General features: G+C 44.6%; 1 protein-coding gene across 1 annotated transcript in view; it reads right to left on the bottom strand.

Annotated features, from left to right (window-relative positions):
* GRAP2 (GRB2 related adaptor protein 2) overlaps positions 1-16,543 on the bottom strand; it is a 68,379-nt gene that overhangs the window by 46,024 nt on the left and 5,812 nt on the right. The window contains exon 2 of the mRNA XM_066633566.1: positions 365-428. The gene's annotated coding sequence lies outside the window, so the exon portion shown is untranslated. The remainder of the gene's footprint in view (positions 1-364; positions 429-16,543) is intronic.

Genomic DNA, 16,543 nt, shown 5'->3' with positions numbered 1-16,543 from the left:
AGACCAGAAACAACTGAATGGAGGCTCAGGCAGCCACATGGGTGGGCAGAACAGCCCAACAGGGCACGGAGAGAGCCAAGCACCAGCTCTGCTCTGATTAGCTGGGAGGGAGCTGAGCCAGCTCCTTAAAGAGCAGAATGGGATGCAGGGAAGATAAATGGCCAGCTTGCAGTGTTAGCACAGAGCCTAGCCAGGGAGTCCAGGAAACCCAGAAACCCCAGGACATGCAGACCCTGTGGTGCTGGGGACAAACCTGGTGGTGCCACTTGTGCATGGGGCCAAGACCAGCAACCCCCCATCAGACCACCCCAGGAGACCCATAGCAACCCATGGCCACCCTGGGGCTAACTCCATGCTTACTCACTTGGAAGACAAAGAAGTGGCTGCTCCGCCGGTCAGTCAAGTCTGGCAGGGGCCTGCAGAACCGTCTGTGGACAAAAAGAGGAGACCCTCATGTTAAAAGCACCATGCTAAGTTGGGATGTGAAGCAACATGCCCACCCATGAATGTTAAAGGAGCTCTAGGGGTAAAAGAACATAAGCCTACCCCAAGTCCGACGGGTCAATTAACCCAATGGTGGAGCAGACAGGCTGAGAAGGCCATGCCCTTGCACAGTCCCCTAGCTTCCCACCTCCCCATGGATAAGGGCACCCAAGAGGGAGGGGACATCACAGGGGAGAATGACAACCCACTCAGTATCTCCTCATGGAGAGCCTACCAAGGAAGCTAGGCAAAAAAAAAAAAAAAAAAGCACCAAGGTGCTTTATCACATTCCTTCCTGAGGGAAATGGAAGGAAGGGGGAAACATTTGGAAGAAAAAGAATTGGTGGAGTGATTTTAGCAGACAGAAAAAAGAAAGGAAGGAATGGAACACCATTTGGTACTTCACTCCAGACAGTGAAATACCATTGGCCAGCATTGGTTGTACCACTTGAACTGAAGCCCCCCTCCCTCCATTCCTTTTTATACTGGAGACCTCACACTCACCAGTGTCTATGGGCCAATGCTAACAACAGATCAGGGTGGAAAACAGAAGGCGTGCAAGACTGCCAGCCAGCACTCTCTAGGCAGGGAGGCAGACTCTGGGAGGAGTAATGGGATCCTGGAGGGATTTAAGGAACTGATCCAGGGATGTAATCAGGGAGTGGGGTGGGGTTTGGGGACTTCTCCTACAGCAAAAGAGGTGACATCATCAGTCAGGGTGCTCAGGGACTGACTTTGAAACTTTGCTGGAAGGATCAGAACTGCAATATGAAGGAGCATAAGGCTCAGCAGAGGCAAACTGAAAAAATTGCCTAAAGGTTTAAATTAATCTTTGGCCAGCAGAATACAACCCAGTGGAAATTTACCTGGGAATAAGTCTTACTGAATACAGTGGGAGTTTTGTGAGCAAACATGCAGAGGCCACTATGCTAATTTACTGTTTAGATTTTTCTGGAATTAAAAAAAAACACCCCATTTTTCAATGTTTATGCATTTGCTTTAAAACTATTTCAACCCCCCCAAAAAGTATGAGATGAAATGAACCTGAATTCTTAAATGAAGCACAGTACTTTTCAAAGTAGAAATAAGTGATGGAAGAATAAATACTCTGATGAAGAAATGTAACGCTCAAACATTTATCTCCCTGTATTTACCCAAGCTTGCAAACTGCAGGAGATCAGCTCTTTGCAGAGCAGTTAGCAGCTATCTGATTTTTCAAAAGCCTCGAGGTTTGAGGCAGTTAGTTATCTGATCTTTCCCTTGTTTTCACTGGAGGCTCTGTGGAAGCCACCAGAAATTGGGGTGTGACCCACCAAGTGGGTTCTGACCCATAGTTTGAGAAAATGTTGATCTAATTGGATCAGGCCAGATGCAAGGAGGGCACCAGAATGCAGGTCTCTTGTTGTCTTGTGTGCTCCCTCAAGCAGGGCCTCCAAGAGGAATTTTAACAGGGGCTACAAAATTTATTTTGGGCCCCTTTGCAAAGGGGGAGGGGTGAACAGAGCAGGGGAGGGTGGTGACGGGTGAGCAGAATAGGGGCAGGGAGGGGCAAAGCATGGTGAGGGGAGTATAGAGACAGCTGGAAAAATCTTTGGAGCCCAGGTCTACGCACCCATGTGGCATCAGTAGTGTCCCCAGCATCCCCAGTCATGGTAATGTCCCCAGCATCCCATACGTGCAACAGATCTGAGTAGATAGGAAAATGGCAGATCCCAGGAAATTTATGGGACCCCTCCTTTGGCTCCTGGGCCTCCGTTTTTGCCCTGGGCCCCGGTAAAAATTACCCCCTTTACCCCCCTCTCCTAGGCCCTGCCCTCAAGCATCTGGTGGGCCACTCAGAGATACAGGAGGCTGGACTAGATGGGCCCTTGGCCTGATCCAGCAGGGCTCTTCTTATGTTCATCAAATCCAGCATTCTGTTTCACAGTAGCATAGCTAGAGGGGGGGCAGTGGCATTGCAAGTGCAGCAGGTGCCACAGCACAGAGTGTAAATTGCCCCTCCTTCTTGCGGTCAGAGTCATTCTGGGCAGTGATGGCAACATGAGTGGGAGGGGCCACTTACACTGTGTGTTACGGTGCCCGCTATGCTTACTGTGCCCCTATCTGGCTACACTACTGCTGTTTCATACAGTTAATTACTTAGTGTGTGAAGGAATAATTTATCTTGTCTGTCCTGCCTTTCATTAGATGACCCTGGGTGATCCAATACTCTCAATACTGTGAGAGTGAGAGAGGGAGAAAATTGAACCCAAGGTTACAGATAAAAATGAAGTTGACACTAATATTACTGACTGACCCATGCACCTGAACAATGACTGCGGTGGTTAATCCTGTCACCACTGTATCCTCCGATATCAGTTTGAGCTGCTGTGAGGCTGAACAGGTCAGCATGACCACCACAACAATATTCAAATGTGCTGCACGGGTGGCTGATTTTTCCCCCCTGTCAGTCTGCAGGACAGTGAGAGCGAGACTTTTCTCTACTGCTCCAAAATCCCAGCCTGAATCACTGAAGCAAACAGTAATTTCCAGGGTGTAAATTATCCCTTTGATGAGCAGTCTGTGATTATGGGATCTGCTAAAGCATTCATCTTCAACAAGGAAAAGATGATCTCTCCCTCCCAGCTCCCATCTTTCTTTCTCTCACTCTCATTTGGCTGTAATCATGACAAATCTATTTTAACTTGCTTCATAAAGTAAGGAAGATAATGTTAGCATCCTTCAGTCTCGGAAGACTATGGTATCACGCTCTGAATGGTGGTTCTGGAACAGAGTGTCCTCTCCAGTACACGAAGCCTGGGTAAAGTAGATATGGAGGATAGACTGTTTCCCATGCAGCAAATCCCCCGTCTCCACGTCGCTGAAATGGTCCAGCGGAAAGGCAGAGGCTAATACGGTTGATTCCAGTGGCGTCGCAGGAGTTGCCAGAACGTGACTGTGTTCAGCCATGAACTGCCTCAGGGACTCCGGCTCTGGATTTTGCATCGAGGTTGGCTCCTGAAGCCTTTTCCATAACTGGATGTAGCCACAAGGCAGTGGAGGTCTGGGATCAGAGTTTTCCTTCCTCTCAGATGAGCTGCCTTTCCAGGCTAACGAGTCCCATCTACCCGGTTGCTGTTTAGTCGCCTCTTATGACAAGTACAGCCAAACTGAGGGCCTATTCTTATCCCCCAGCCCCCAGGGGTTGGAATATGCTCCTCATATAACATGAGCTGGGGCTCTGACATCACAGAGATAAATCTGCTCTATGTTAACAGAGCATGATATGCTTCCTCCTGTTAACCGTTTGGAATGAATTTTCCCCCCAACTGCTATTTGAAGCAGGCTATTGAGGAAATACAACTTTAGTTAATTAGCTAAATGTGTCTCTTTTTACGAAATTGATGAGCTACGTCTGTGCATTTCTTCTCCTCTTCAGACATGTACATTTGATAATTTTAGCCTTTTTGTACTTTGATGGGGAGAGATCAAAATGGGTTAGGGGGTGTACATAGATATGCAAAGAAACACAAACAGATGCTGTTGTTTGGAATGCTAAAAAAATTCAATAATACAATGGAAATTTGCTTGTGGGAGGGGGATCAATTTGTGACTGACACAAAGGCCAAGTAATCAGCATTGTGCACAGCTCTACACTAAGAAAGAGCGGTTAGTTCATGATTAGCACTGAGATCAGTTAATCAGTGCTGTGAAATTCTGCTTCTGCTCATACAGGAAAGATAGATTCTTCTTGAGGCCATTCTGGGTGAGAAGATGGCCCATGTGTCAGAAATTCAGTGATACTCTTCCACAGTGGGCTCACCACTGCAATCATGTGTTGCCTCTCAGTGCTGTTCTTGCGGATTCTGTTTCACGGTTGGCTAGAATGTTTCTAAAGCAGTATGCTAGGGACGTGGTCTTTTCTGAATTAAAACTGGAGGCAGATTTATACATGTATAAATACATTTATATATTTTTCTCAATTGGCTCCCATGGTGATGTCTCAAGGACTCGCCCACACCTGTAGCATGAGGTATACCAGGGAACCCCAGAGTGTCTTCACTACCTATCTCAGGATAATATTTATCCTTGTATTTCTATTAGTTTATATAGTGCTAGCAAACAGCAGTTTTGCCAGTAAGCCAGATAAGGTTGCCTTATACTGAGCTGGTTAATTGATCCATCTTGGGAAGTACTGTCCAGTCTGATGGGTTGCACTTCTCTAGCATTTCAGCCCAAGAATCTCTGTTGCCAGGGACTGAACTTGGGGACTTCTACATGAAAAGGGTGTGCTCCACCACTGAATTACAGCCCTTTCCAGCCCGCCCTGCATCATTTGGTTATTCATATAAAGTACGCATTCAATTTGACACATTTTCAGTGTTTATTTCCTGAAAGAACACCAAACCAAATTAAAGCAATTAGGCAAAGGAGTTGTAAATTGCGGAGCAAACATCGAAGCCTGGCCTGGCATAGCTGGCCATGTGCAAGGCGAGAGTGAGTACGTCTCGCTCTCCAGCCTTGGACCCAGTGACCTATGGACTTCAAACCTACCACCTGTAACCCCCTGAAATGGACTTACATACCAGACTCGAATGCTCTGTGCTTGTGACTGACAGTACTCTCTCAATGTATGTAACCGTGTTTCAGGATCTTGTATTCTCTACCCAGTCGTTTTACGGCTTGTAAAATTGAAACATTCTCTAATAAAAATTTAATCTGTTACGGTCCAATCCAACCTGGGCCTTGCACTAATGGAACTTGCACTCTGTAGTGCAAGGCCTGGGCCACTTGTGTGGCAGCCATTGCGACGGGGTGCAGGCTGAGATCACCAGCACAAACAGCCGGCAGCCCCATGTATATGCCAACAAGTGCTGAGCTCCCACCAGAGCAGGCAGGTTGGTGAAGGGGTGGCCCAAGGAGAATCGTGGTGGGGATCGGGCTGGGCCAAGGGTGTGTTCAGGGTGGGCTGTGGGTAGATATTGACAGCAGTGGCGGTGCCAATATTCTATGCCCCAGGCCCAGGCTCAAAATGCCCCCTTGGACCCAGTTGGATTTATGCCAGCCAAAGTGCAGATCTGAGAAGGCTGATTGAGAACCAGGCAGCAGTGGAGTAGGCAGGCAGGCAGAAACTGCCCCAGCGCCACTGCATACTCTGGGCTGGTTGAGGATAGGATCGGGTTTTAATCAAGGGATATAACTCATATCAGATTAATTATTTCTTCGGTCAGGAATAACAGTTTCTGGACCTCAGGTCCAGTCCACAAATGCAAGCATGGAGAGTAACCACAAAATCCACTCCAGCTATACCAGATGAATATTGACTTTGCAGGAGCCTGGCTCCAGTACCTGGCTTTATTTGGTAGGCTCTTATTGCTATGCATTTAAATTCCAGCTTATACCACTTCTGTCCTATAAGTAGACATGTGGCTTGCCACTTTTTTGTATTCTTATCCTGTTTCTTGCACCTGTTGGTCCTAGCAGCTTTTCAGCTTTTCTAACTGCACTGTGTTCTGAATCCATCACCTGATCAGGATATGAGCAGAGCTGAGCCCGTCTAGGTCACCTGCTAGGTGACAGGGTTGTGCAGAACGGAGACCTCTTCCTTTTTCTTTTCAGTCAATGGGGTAAGTGTCAGTGACATTTTGTTGGTATTCATGGCAAGTTTATCATTCCCATGACAACAGTGAAAGCAATGAGGCTGCAACCTGCGTACCAGGCTAGGTGAGCTGCAGCCTCATTGTGCAACTCAAGCACACACTGCAAAAGTAATCGCTAATCTACCACTTTTGTGAGAAAAATGATCTTATCTTATGACGATCTGCAGCAGGGAACCACAAGGTCTTCAGACCTATTTGTTCGAATGCATGCAGCAAAAAATGGAACTCTGCGCAAAGGGCGTGAATGAGTCATTTGACATTTCAGGTTGACTGAAGCCATTCTGCTACATTTATTTCTAATCTTGATATGCTATCCGCATTCACACATAAAGCAGGGCAGGAGGAAATCAGACTGAACATTTTTCATACACAATACAGGTGCATAAATGCAAGGAGGTACTTGTTAAAGATATGAGACCATGCACATGTGTTTGCATGTGTTCTCATGTGTACTGAGGCAGCCCCTTGACCTGGATGGAGACTTGTCTCCACACATTTTCCCTTCCCTACTGACTGTATGCCTCTTCTGTTGCCCCCTGAAACGGGGATGATTAAGGGCGCAATCCAAATAAGGACATGGGCTGGCACAAGTCCCTTGCGCCGGCCCACTGGTGTTGCGAAAGTGCCGTAAAGCACTTTTGCACCACCAGGAGAGCAAAGAGGCTGACACAAGCTCTGCTCGGCTGGAACAATAGGAAACCCATGCTGGCCAAGCTAGGCAGGCACAGAGGCCTGGGGGGGGGCAAGGAGAGGGTGGGAGGGAGGGGTTTCGGGGTGGAGAGGGGGCGGCCAATGGGCCTGTGGGTGAGTGGCAGGTAAGTGGAAGTGGGGGGTGGGGCCAGGATCCGGCACTTATGCTGGACCTTATCCCTGTTCCTCTTTAGGTGGTGCAGATCCAAGTAGCCACATTGGGGCTGCTGCGGTGTAACCTGGGGTAAGAGGAAGGAATTGCCCTTGCCCCAGGCTGAGCCACAGCTAGCCCCAACTCTGCCTTGGGTGCAGGGCAGGCCCACCAGCTGTAATAGTTTTTTAAAGAGCCTTTATAATCAATTAAAAAGGTGTCTCAATTAATTGGGTATTTTAAAAAAGAAGTAAATTTTAAATATAAGTACTTGTAAAAACTGCAGATAGCAAGTGTCATCTTATTAGAGGCATTCCCCCTTCACTTTCACCTAGGATGGAATGCCCCACCAGTCACTTTTGTCACAAAACCTTTCTTTGCTCATCTACTTGTTTATCCACAAGGGTTCCAGACCCATCTCTTTTATCTGCTCCATGTTGTCATTGAGTCCATAGGGATTCATTGTTCCCAAAGCAAGTATCTAAAAGGTTTCTCCTTTGCAAAACTTTTTGGAGGGCTGCTTGTTCTCCCCATCACTTTTTCTGAATACCAGAATCTAAGACCATCACCCCTGTGTTTGAATTCCTCAAATTGTTTTAACAAGAGATGCTTGATCTAAACTAATGCAACTTTTATGTTCTATACTTGGATTGTTTCTTTCATCATGCCAATATATGCCAGGTTTTGTGGTGATGGCTGTCAAAGAGAAAATAAATAGGCTGTGAAATCAACCTATAATATGTCCATAGTTAACCAGGGAACAGTAAATGTGGTTTACTGGTTCAGAGATATAAAAAACCTGATGATTCCAGTGCTAAGACGTTCATAGCAGTGATGGATCAGACGGTGATGTGCTATGCTGGGTTTCAATGACAATTTGGTCAAATAATTTACTGTCAAATCTTACATGAAGTTATATGCCAAAGTAGGTGACCTATAGAGTACTACATGAGCAAGGCACTGGCCCCCTACCCCATGTCCTATCTCTGCTCACGTTTGGGCTATGTTGCAGATGGGTTGCACAACACAATCGGTTATGGTGATGTGCTGGTACAAGCCATCCCAGTCACTTATTTATGAACATGTTGGGTCATGCTTGGGCTTCTTGGCATTTTTCCAACCTCTGTTTTGTTTTCCTTGAAATGGGAATAACAATCCAGCATATACTGTTATATGTATGAGTGAATTCTGGATGTACATATTAGGATTACAAATATTTTTGGTAATATTGTATTTTTTTTCTAATCTCCCTAGTGGTCTCTAACATCGTTCACTTTTTATCATGGCTGCATATTCGGCTGACATTTCCACAGAACTATCTATAATGAGGCCTAAGATTTCTTGCTTGACGGCAAGACCAAATTCAAGACTCAGCATTTTGTAGGTCTAGTTAGGTTTTCTAATATAAATTACTTGGTACTTATCAACACTGAATTTCATCACTTTATTGCCCAGTCACCTAGTTTTGCAAGACTCTCTTATAATTCTCTATACTCTGCTACTCTGAGGTTACTATTTTCATTAATTTTGCATCTCTGACAGATTTTACCTCCTTGCTGTTCACCTTTCCCATGAATATATTAAATAATGCAGGTCCCAGCCAATACAGCTTGGAACACATATATGCCATCCTATAGAATAAATTTACAAGAAGACAGTTATAATTTATGCCTAGCACAAGTTAGCTATGATCTTGTGGGTCACAGTGAACATTCTTTTATTAATTAAATATGAAATATTGTGAAGCCACAGGTAAAATTCTAAACTGTAGCAACATCATTTTAAATCGGATAACCATTTTGTATCTTCAACTTTAGCATAATAATGCAATCCAGATTCCAGTTCGCAATTAGATTTGTGAGCAGTTCCCTCCTCCCACCCACCCACAATGGACACATGGAGACAGCACAGAACATTGCAATATGGAATAATGTATGACAACTAGGGAAAGAATAATAGAAACAAAGACTTGGTGGAATGTTCACATGCTTTTATAGAATACTGGAGTAGGGTAAACAAATTAAAATGTATGGCAAGAGACCTTAAACTTGGATAAATTTCTGGTAGAACAATAAAAATTAGAGCAATATATGTTAGATTTGCTCCTTTTCCTTTGTTATATGGTTTCTTTTATTATTACTGTCTGGCAGTTACTTATATATGTTACTTACTCTATGGAAAGCAAAGCAGCCTCACGGTTGTGTTTACTTGCGAGTAGGCAGATGACCCTTGGCTGATGGTCAGGCCAGGAAAAGGGGAATGTGAGGACACCAGAATGGTCCTGATCTGATGGAGCGGCTCCAGAAGGCAGCCTCCCCCCAAAAGGACCAAAAAGAGGCTACTCAGAAGTAAGTCCCATTAGAGTCAATGGGGCTCACTCACAGGAAAGTGTGGATAGGATTGGGCTGGCAATCACTTCATCAATGGCTGATAAGTATTCCCTTCAAAAAGCAAGATTCATCACTTTAAAAATACAGCCTCTCCTCTTCAGTCAAACAAGAAGATTAATAAATCACTTTATAAACAGTACCCTTTTTCTGCTCCTGGCCAAGTAAAGTGTGTGCTTCTCTCTCTCTCCCCCCCCCTTTGCCAGCTGCATGGAAGCAACTTTAAGAGTCCTGATGACTGGTAAAATAGGAAGCATTTTATTTGGGGAGGGGGAGGAAAGCGGGAAGGTTTGGAGATTGAAAGGGAGGAGTGGAAGAGGGAGGGGGTTGAAAAGAGAGATTTCACTTTGATGAGAAGCGATCCCAGGCTGGGAACTAGGAACCAACCAGACAAGGATCAGCGAGGGTTAAGGACTGCAAGCTGAGCATCTCATGCAGAATGCAATGAAACAAACCACATTGAAATATCTGTGTTCTAACAAAAGGTACAGCCAAAAAACCAGTGGGGGCAGGGTGATGATACATCACCACGCCCACCACCTGGGGCGTTGCCCTGCCCACTGCATGGGGTGACGTGCAGGCCTCCCGCACCGGGTGACGCGAATCCTAGTGATGCCACTATCTCACAGGGATTTTTTTTTTGACTTTGTGATTTTGTCTTGTATTAAATTTAATATCAATTCTTCAGATCCTTTGTGCCACATAGTCATTATCACTGTTCAGAACATTGCACGTGACAAGCCCCTCTTATCTTTCTAACTAAACTTGGTTGTCAACATGGACGGCAGTCTGCAAGGAAATCTCACAAATAAAGTAACGTTCTTCTGTTCAGATAGCAATGCTAGTATTTGCAAGAGTAGCCACCAACATGCAAATCATTTTTGAGGCATTGAAAATGAAACAACAAAAAAAAAGAACTTGGGAATTCCTGCCTTCCAGCTCCTATAAAAATCAATGCAAGTGTGTGGACTTTTTCAGATTATGGCTGTTCCACAGTTCTTATATGTATAGGTCAAGATGTGTTTTAATCTGTGATAGAGTATTGTGTGATAGTATTTATTGTTTTTCATGTTTATCTTGTGTATTCAGAGAAACAAACTCATTTTCTGGAAAAGAAGGAAAAAAGAAACCAACGGAAGCAGTCAAGCAGATCTGAGAATTTGGGGAAAGATTTACACCCAATCTTTGTAGAAACAATTTCCTTCAAATACTACTACTCGTAGAAATGATATAGGCTGTAGTAATGTAGTCGAACCCACTTGAAAAAAGCTTCCATTCTCATTATCCAGATTAACACTGGGCACAATTCTACCGAAGAATTGTAAGAGGACGTTCTCTTTTGTGGTACTGAGGCAGTGACACTCCCACAGAGGGACCTTCCTGCTGATGTTTCCGTGACATTGAAGATGCTTCTGTTTTGGCTGGCTTTCCCCGACTATTCTTGGCTGCTGGAAGGAGTGTGAGAAGTGGAGCTTGGATGTCTGCAATATATGCTTGGGGGAGGGGAGAACTTGGGGGTTGGCAATACTGAGAACAGATTTGGCAGTGGAAGCTGGGTATGCTGTTCCAGGAGAAGTGGTTTTGGACACATCACATCTATTCTGCCTTCTGGTCCTTCTTCCAACCTCAGTTTTCTTAGGAGTACAGGCATTGTGCTTCCTGGTTTGAAGGTGCTGCTGCTAAATGCAAGGTAGAGTAATGAAAACACTTCAGCCATCCCAGATCTTATCTTGGATGAGCAGGCTGAACTGGTTTGTGTCAAGTGCACCTGGTCAGACAAAGCAGGAGGAGTTAACCAGGGTCTTGCAGGAGGCCCAACCAGGGGTTTGGGAACAAGGAGTCATTGGGTACAAATGAAGTATAATACATTTCATGGTGGTATATCATGATTCTCTTCTTCTATTCAGACAGTGGTGTTGTTGAGGGAGAGCAGAGCCTCAGGACTTCTCCTACAGCAGGAGAAGTGACTGATGTTCCATCAGCAGAAACACTCAGGTGCCACCTTTGAAGTGGAGAAGAAGCTCCAAATTTAGAAATTTGCATATGGTTAAATTTGCATATGGCCAAATACCTAGGGGCATATGGTCATATCTAAGCCATTATCTTTCCCAAGAGCCTCCTGGTAGCATATTTATATTTTATATAATACATAAAATACTGTATTTATCGGGGATATATGCTCATGCATTTTTCAAGCTTTATACATTTGTTTATAACCATTGCAACCCACTTGAAGAGTTTGGGATGAAAGGAGCTAGATCTTTAAATGACGTATAATACATTTCAAAGTGTGAATAAGTATGAGGAGAAGAAAACACTCGAAGGAAGAAATTTAAAGTGGTTTTTCTTTTGGTATAATAGTGGGATGTGCCTAGGGCTGTGTGACTTTGTGGGGTGTCATCACAAGCTTCTGTGGTTCAAAATTTACCACTACACTAAGGGCCTGAGCCTATGCTGGGGCAGCACCGGTGCACTGCCGCAGCCACTGCTATCACACAAGTGCTGTAAGGCACATCCACAAGTGGTGGAGAGGCCAGTGCCAGTTGGAGCTGGGCCTCAGCCCCAGGAGGATGTGCTGCCGGAGCACCAGCTGGTATGTTGCCCGCTGCGTGGCCGGGAGGCGTTTCAGGGCAGGGTGAGGGTAGAACTGGATGGAGGGAGGGGAGGATCGGGTCTCGGGGGGGCAGGGATGGCGGCAGAGTATACTGCCAAATCATATGCCCCTCTTGCATCTGGAAGCCCACCACTGGCCTCCTCCGTTCTGCGCATGCTAAATAGTGGGTGCAGATTAGAGGCGACCCATTTGCTGACTGTGGAGCTCGACACAGGGTAAGAGAACATTTGTTCCCTTACTGCGAGGAGACTCTGGTGGCTGCCCTGACCCCATTGATGGATATTTTGGTGCTGCTGTACCGCTGGATGCTGCTGGGGCATAGAATTGGGCTGTAAGTCCCCTATGCACATACGGGTTAGGTACCTGAAGTCTATACACAAGTTGAAACATACTTAGCTCAAAAAATCCTGCTCTTGCTGGCCCTGAGCCTGTGCGAAAGCACCACCAAAGTGTGGTTCTACAAAAGTGCGGATGCAGCTGTCCATAACTCAAGCATTTGTAACATGGGGAGCCAGTATACTCCACTGTGATCAGTAACAGTGGTATATCAAAAACATTAGCAGGTGAGTCCAAATATATACATGTTAAGACACTGACCATTTATCCTGCTACAGCACAGAATTGCTGTGAATTTCAACTATCAGAGCACTGAGAGAATAGTAATCACTTCTCACTCTTCTTTGTCCTTTCTCAGTTGTGCATAGCATGGACAGAAAATTGACTTATGCAAAATCTCTCTCTCTCTCTCTCTCATTATTTCTCCTGCTTGGCACTAGATAATGAACAATAATATAATTTCAATGGGCAGTAATAGCCAGTAGTTCTTCCAGGTATCTTAAATATATCACATTCATCTACCTAGGTGGAATAGGAGGGGGAGGTGATGTGATCACTTCATTTGCTTTTTTGGTTATTTATTTATTTTTAACAATAGCTGTAGGAGTACCTGAAATGGGGCAAAATCACTATATGGGGAAGGGGAGGAAGGCTTTGCCTCATTACAATTTTGATCCCAATCATAACCCCAGCACACCATTTTGATTAGAATAAGCAGTGTCAGTGGAAACCTGGAGATGGTGGTGGATCAGAATGCTGGAGATCAGAACTGGGGTGGGACTAAAGCTCTTCCCTATTCCTGTTGCAGCTTCAACCTAGCCTGTAGTGCCTATTCCCATGCTATTTTTTGAAAAAAGAAAAACAGAGAAGCACATACATTCTCCATATTGCATAGTTTAGTCCCAAAAGGCAGACTGAATGTGACCAGGGGACACATCTGAGTTTGAGAACGGACTGCACACAATACAGTCAGCGTGCGGAGGTCTGAGAAGACGAGTGGATGTGATCATACATCCTCTCCAAGCATTGGATATTCACTGGATTGGAAGACTGTATGAAAAGGGTTTGGGGAAAATTGCTATGGTATCTAACCACATATGAAGTTAAATAGTATCCTTGGTGCTGATATGTTTCAATGTTGTTTGATAACTAGCAGGCCCCATGACCAATTGAGAACATGGTAGCTGGGTGAAGTTCTGGAGTTCTGCAGTCCTGCTCTGCCACAGTCCCAGTCCAGTATGCCCTCCTCCCCACAGCTGTGATTTGCCAAGCTGCCATGGGAGCTTTTTTTTTTTTTTTTAAACAAACAAATAGCAGCTGTAGAGCCCCAATTTAGATTGGGATTGTGACAGGAGCAGACTAACACATACTGAATTTCACAGCTGCCAAGCATTAACCCATTTCTGCCCAACCCTCAGGTGTGCACATTTGGTCCCTGTTGCATATTTGCAACATTGGACATAAATCCTGAGCTGTCTGGAGTGCAAGGCTGCCATGGTGCCAAAATGGTGGCTGTGGCATCCAACACATCCCAGGCAGCTGCAGCTACTGCCGCCTCCTCGGGAGAAGGGGACTTTCCGCTGTGTAAGGAAATTAGCCTCGCAATGGGGCTACTTGATTCTACACCCACTACTGAGCGGGCACAGAGTGACAGAGTTCTGTGTCAAGTCGAGACACTTGACAAAGGGCTCAGCTCCACCAGTTCCACCTCCTCCCTCCCCCTATCCTGGAACGCCTCCTCCTTGCCTCCCTACATGCCCCCACCCACCTCTACTCTGCCAGGCGGTCTGGGCTCACGCTGGGCTAGCTCTGGCTAAGCCCCACAAACGTGCTTTATGGCACATTTGTTACAGTGTGCATCAGCGGTAAGCCAGTGCACAGTGCTCAGGACTGGGCCAGCTAACTTTTTGCATAAGTGTATGCATGCAATAAAAGCCAAGGATGATGGGAACTGTGCCGGCTTCTGCAATATGATGCTCACAGGGCTGTAATGTCAACCGATGCATCTGTTTTCTAGAAAAATGATGCTTCCCAGAAAAGCTAACCCTTAAAGACAGAGAGAAGATAGTGGTTAGCAGAGAGCAGAGACAGATTAGGCACTGAACTTGATGTGCTATCTAGATCCAGTTCCAATTTCTGATGCCATCTCTCTCTTTCTCTGTAAGCTTGAGTTTGTCACCTTTTACCTTTTCCCATCTGAAAATGGAGAATGTCAGAGCTTACATTGTCCGACCTTTTGTCTGGCTTGGACAACCAGAGCCTGAAATGCAAGCCATACAATGCAATTATGGAGAAGCTTGTCCTCTCAAGAACTAATAACCTGGATGAACTCCTCAGCATTCTGAAAGGTTTTATATTATGGCCCACATGCTTCATTTAATGAGGTGTAGCTGCCTCGTTTTTCTTCCTAGTTATTCACAATTCACTGTCATCTTTTCTAGCTTCTCTCTCATTCTGTTCCTTTCTACCCTGGGGACAAGATGTATCCCTTTTGACTTTTTTCTGTCTGCTGAAGTCCTTTGTGGGTGGGCAATTTTTTTTTTTAATGACACAAAACTGGGCTAAGATTTCAAAAGGGCTACCAGATGTGACAAAAATATGATTAAAAACTTTGAAAATTGTATCAGGGCATAACTTCATATCTTAGATTCAAAACCAACAATTTCTAAGATAATTCACATATTAACCACATTCAACCAAACAAAATTGGCAGGTACTGCAGTCATAGTCATGAAACAAATACCCAACACTTTTCAAACTACTCCTTTCACTGGAGTAAAAGCCATAAACCGACATCATATAATGAATGCTTTTCATAAAATGGACAACTAGGGTTGCCAATCTCAGATTTTCATCTGAAGATTTGGAAGGTCATCTCAGACTCTTCATCTAGGCTCCAGATCTCAGCTTTGGAAGGTCAGAGACTTAAGATGTGGAGGGCCACTTCCATCGCCGCCCCCTCTCATGCTCAAAACTTAATGTGTGCTGCTGGTGTGCAACTTCACCTCCTCCAACTGGGAGGACAGAAAGATGTGGTGGGGCTTGATGAGGTAGGAGGAGTTCTGCAGGAGTGAAACTATAACAATATTATTTTAAAACTACTTTAAAAATTCCCTTATCAGACTGGAGAAACTAGCAAAATTCCTCTAAAAAATTAGAATTTACCTGATTGTTTATCCCACCAGGGTCCATTCTGGTACCAGATTATCATTATTATTTTGCTATTTAATAGTGCACAACTATGTGACACGTGCAGGTCCTGCCTTGTGAATCTCAGTCTAGGTGCCTCAAACCTGGCAACTTTATAAATTATAGGGTACAATCCTAACCAGGTCTACTCTGAAGTAAGTCCTATTTTGTTCAATGGGGCTTACTTTCAGGAAAGTGTGCTTAGGATTGCAGCCATAGTCACTAAACTATAGCCAGTAACCAAATCAAATTAATTGATTCAGGCCAGTGTCCTCTCTGTGAGATAGGAAAGTAAGACTAGCAGGGTTGGTACCAGGTTATTGGGAGCTTTGGGGAACAGCCCTAAAGCCTCCTCCATCGTGGTACTATCCATTCACCCCTTGATGGCACACTGGGCATTACTACTGCCACCAGTGTGCTGATGGGGGCTCACCTGGCTGTGCCCTTAGCCTTGGCTGACCTGACTAAACCCTAATACCACCTTTGAAGACTTGGCTTTGATTGTGCTTTGAGTTCAACTAAGTCGTATCTCTGGTGAGTTTATACAAGCATAAAAAATCCCAAATCTGCAATGCTGTTTGTGTTATGGCAGAGAAAACGAGGTACAGCTTTAAGTGAAATTTTTTTCTCAGTGTCTGCATCTGTGCATAAAGACTACAGACTTTTCCTATTGTATGCAAATGATTGTGTCTTTCAATTTGCGAACCACCGTGAAAATTTTATACTGAATGGTAGTGTATAAATTGTTTTAATAAATTTAATAATAAAGATGTAGAATGCTAATTTTGAAACTTCTTTGGTTCTGTATATGCTTCTCTTGACACCTTGAGGGACTGTTCTTGAGCTCTAAATAAATAAATAAGCAAACAAGTTTAGATTGTAAGGCTGAGTCTGACTTTTTTCTATGAATATTTTATATACTCTAGTGCCTTTTAATATGGTTTCGTAAGGGAGGACAATTAAGGTTTTCTGTTATAGGATTTTATTAAAACTACTTATGTGAGTTTGGAAACATGTATCCATACACCTTGGGAAAATTTGAGTATGCATAATC

The sequence above is a fragment of the Tiliqua scincoides genome, chromosome 7, assembly GCF_035046505.1.
Source record: "Tiliqua scincoides isolate rTilSci1 chromosome 7, rTilSci1.hap2, whole genome shotgun sequence".
In the NCBI taxonomy this organism is placed as follows: domain Eukaryota; kingdom Metazoa; phylum Chordata; class Lepidosauria; order Squamata; family Scincidae; genus Tiliqua; species Tiliqua scincoides.
The sequence above is the reverse complement of the archived record's forward strand: the minus strand, read 5'-3'. Positions and strand labels throughout refer to the sequence as shown.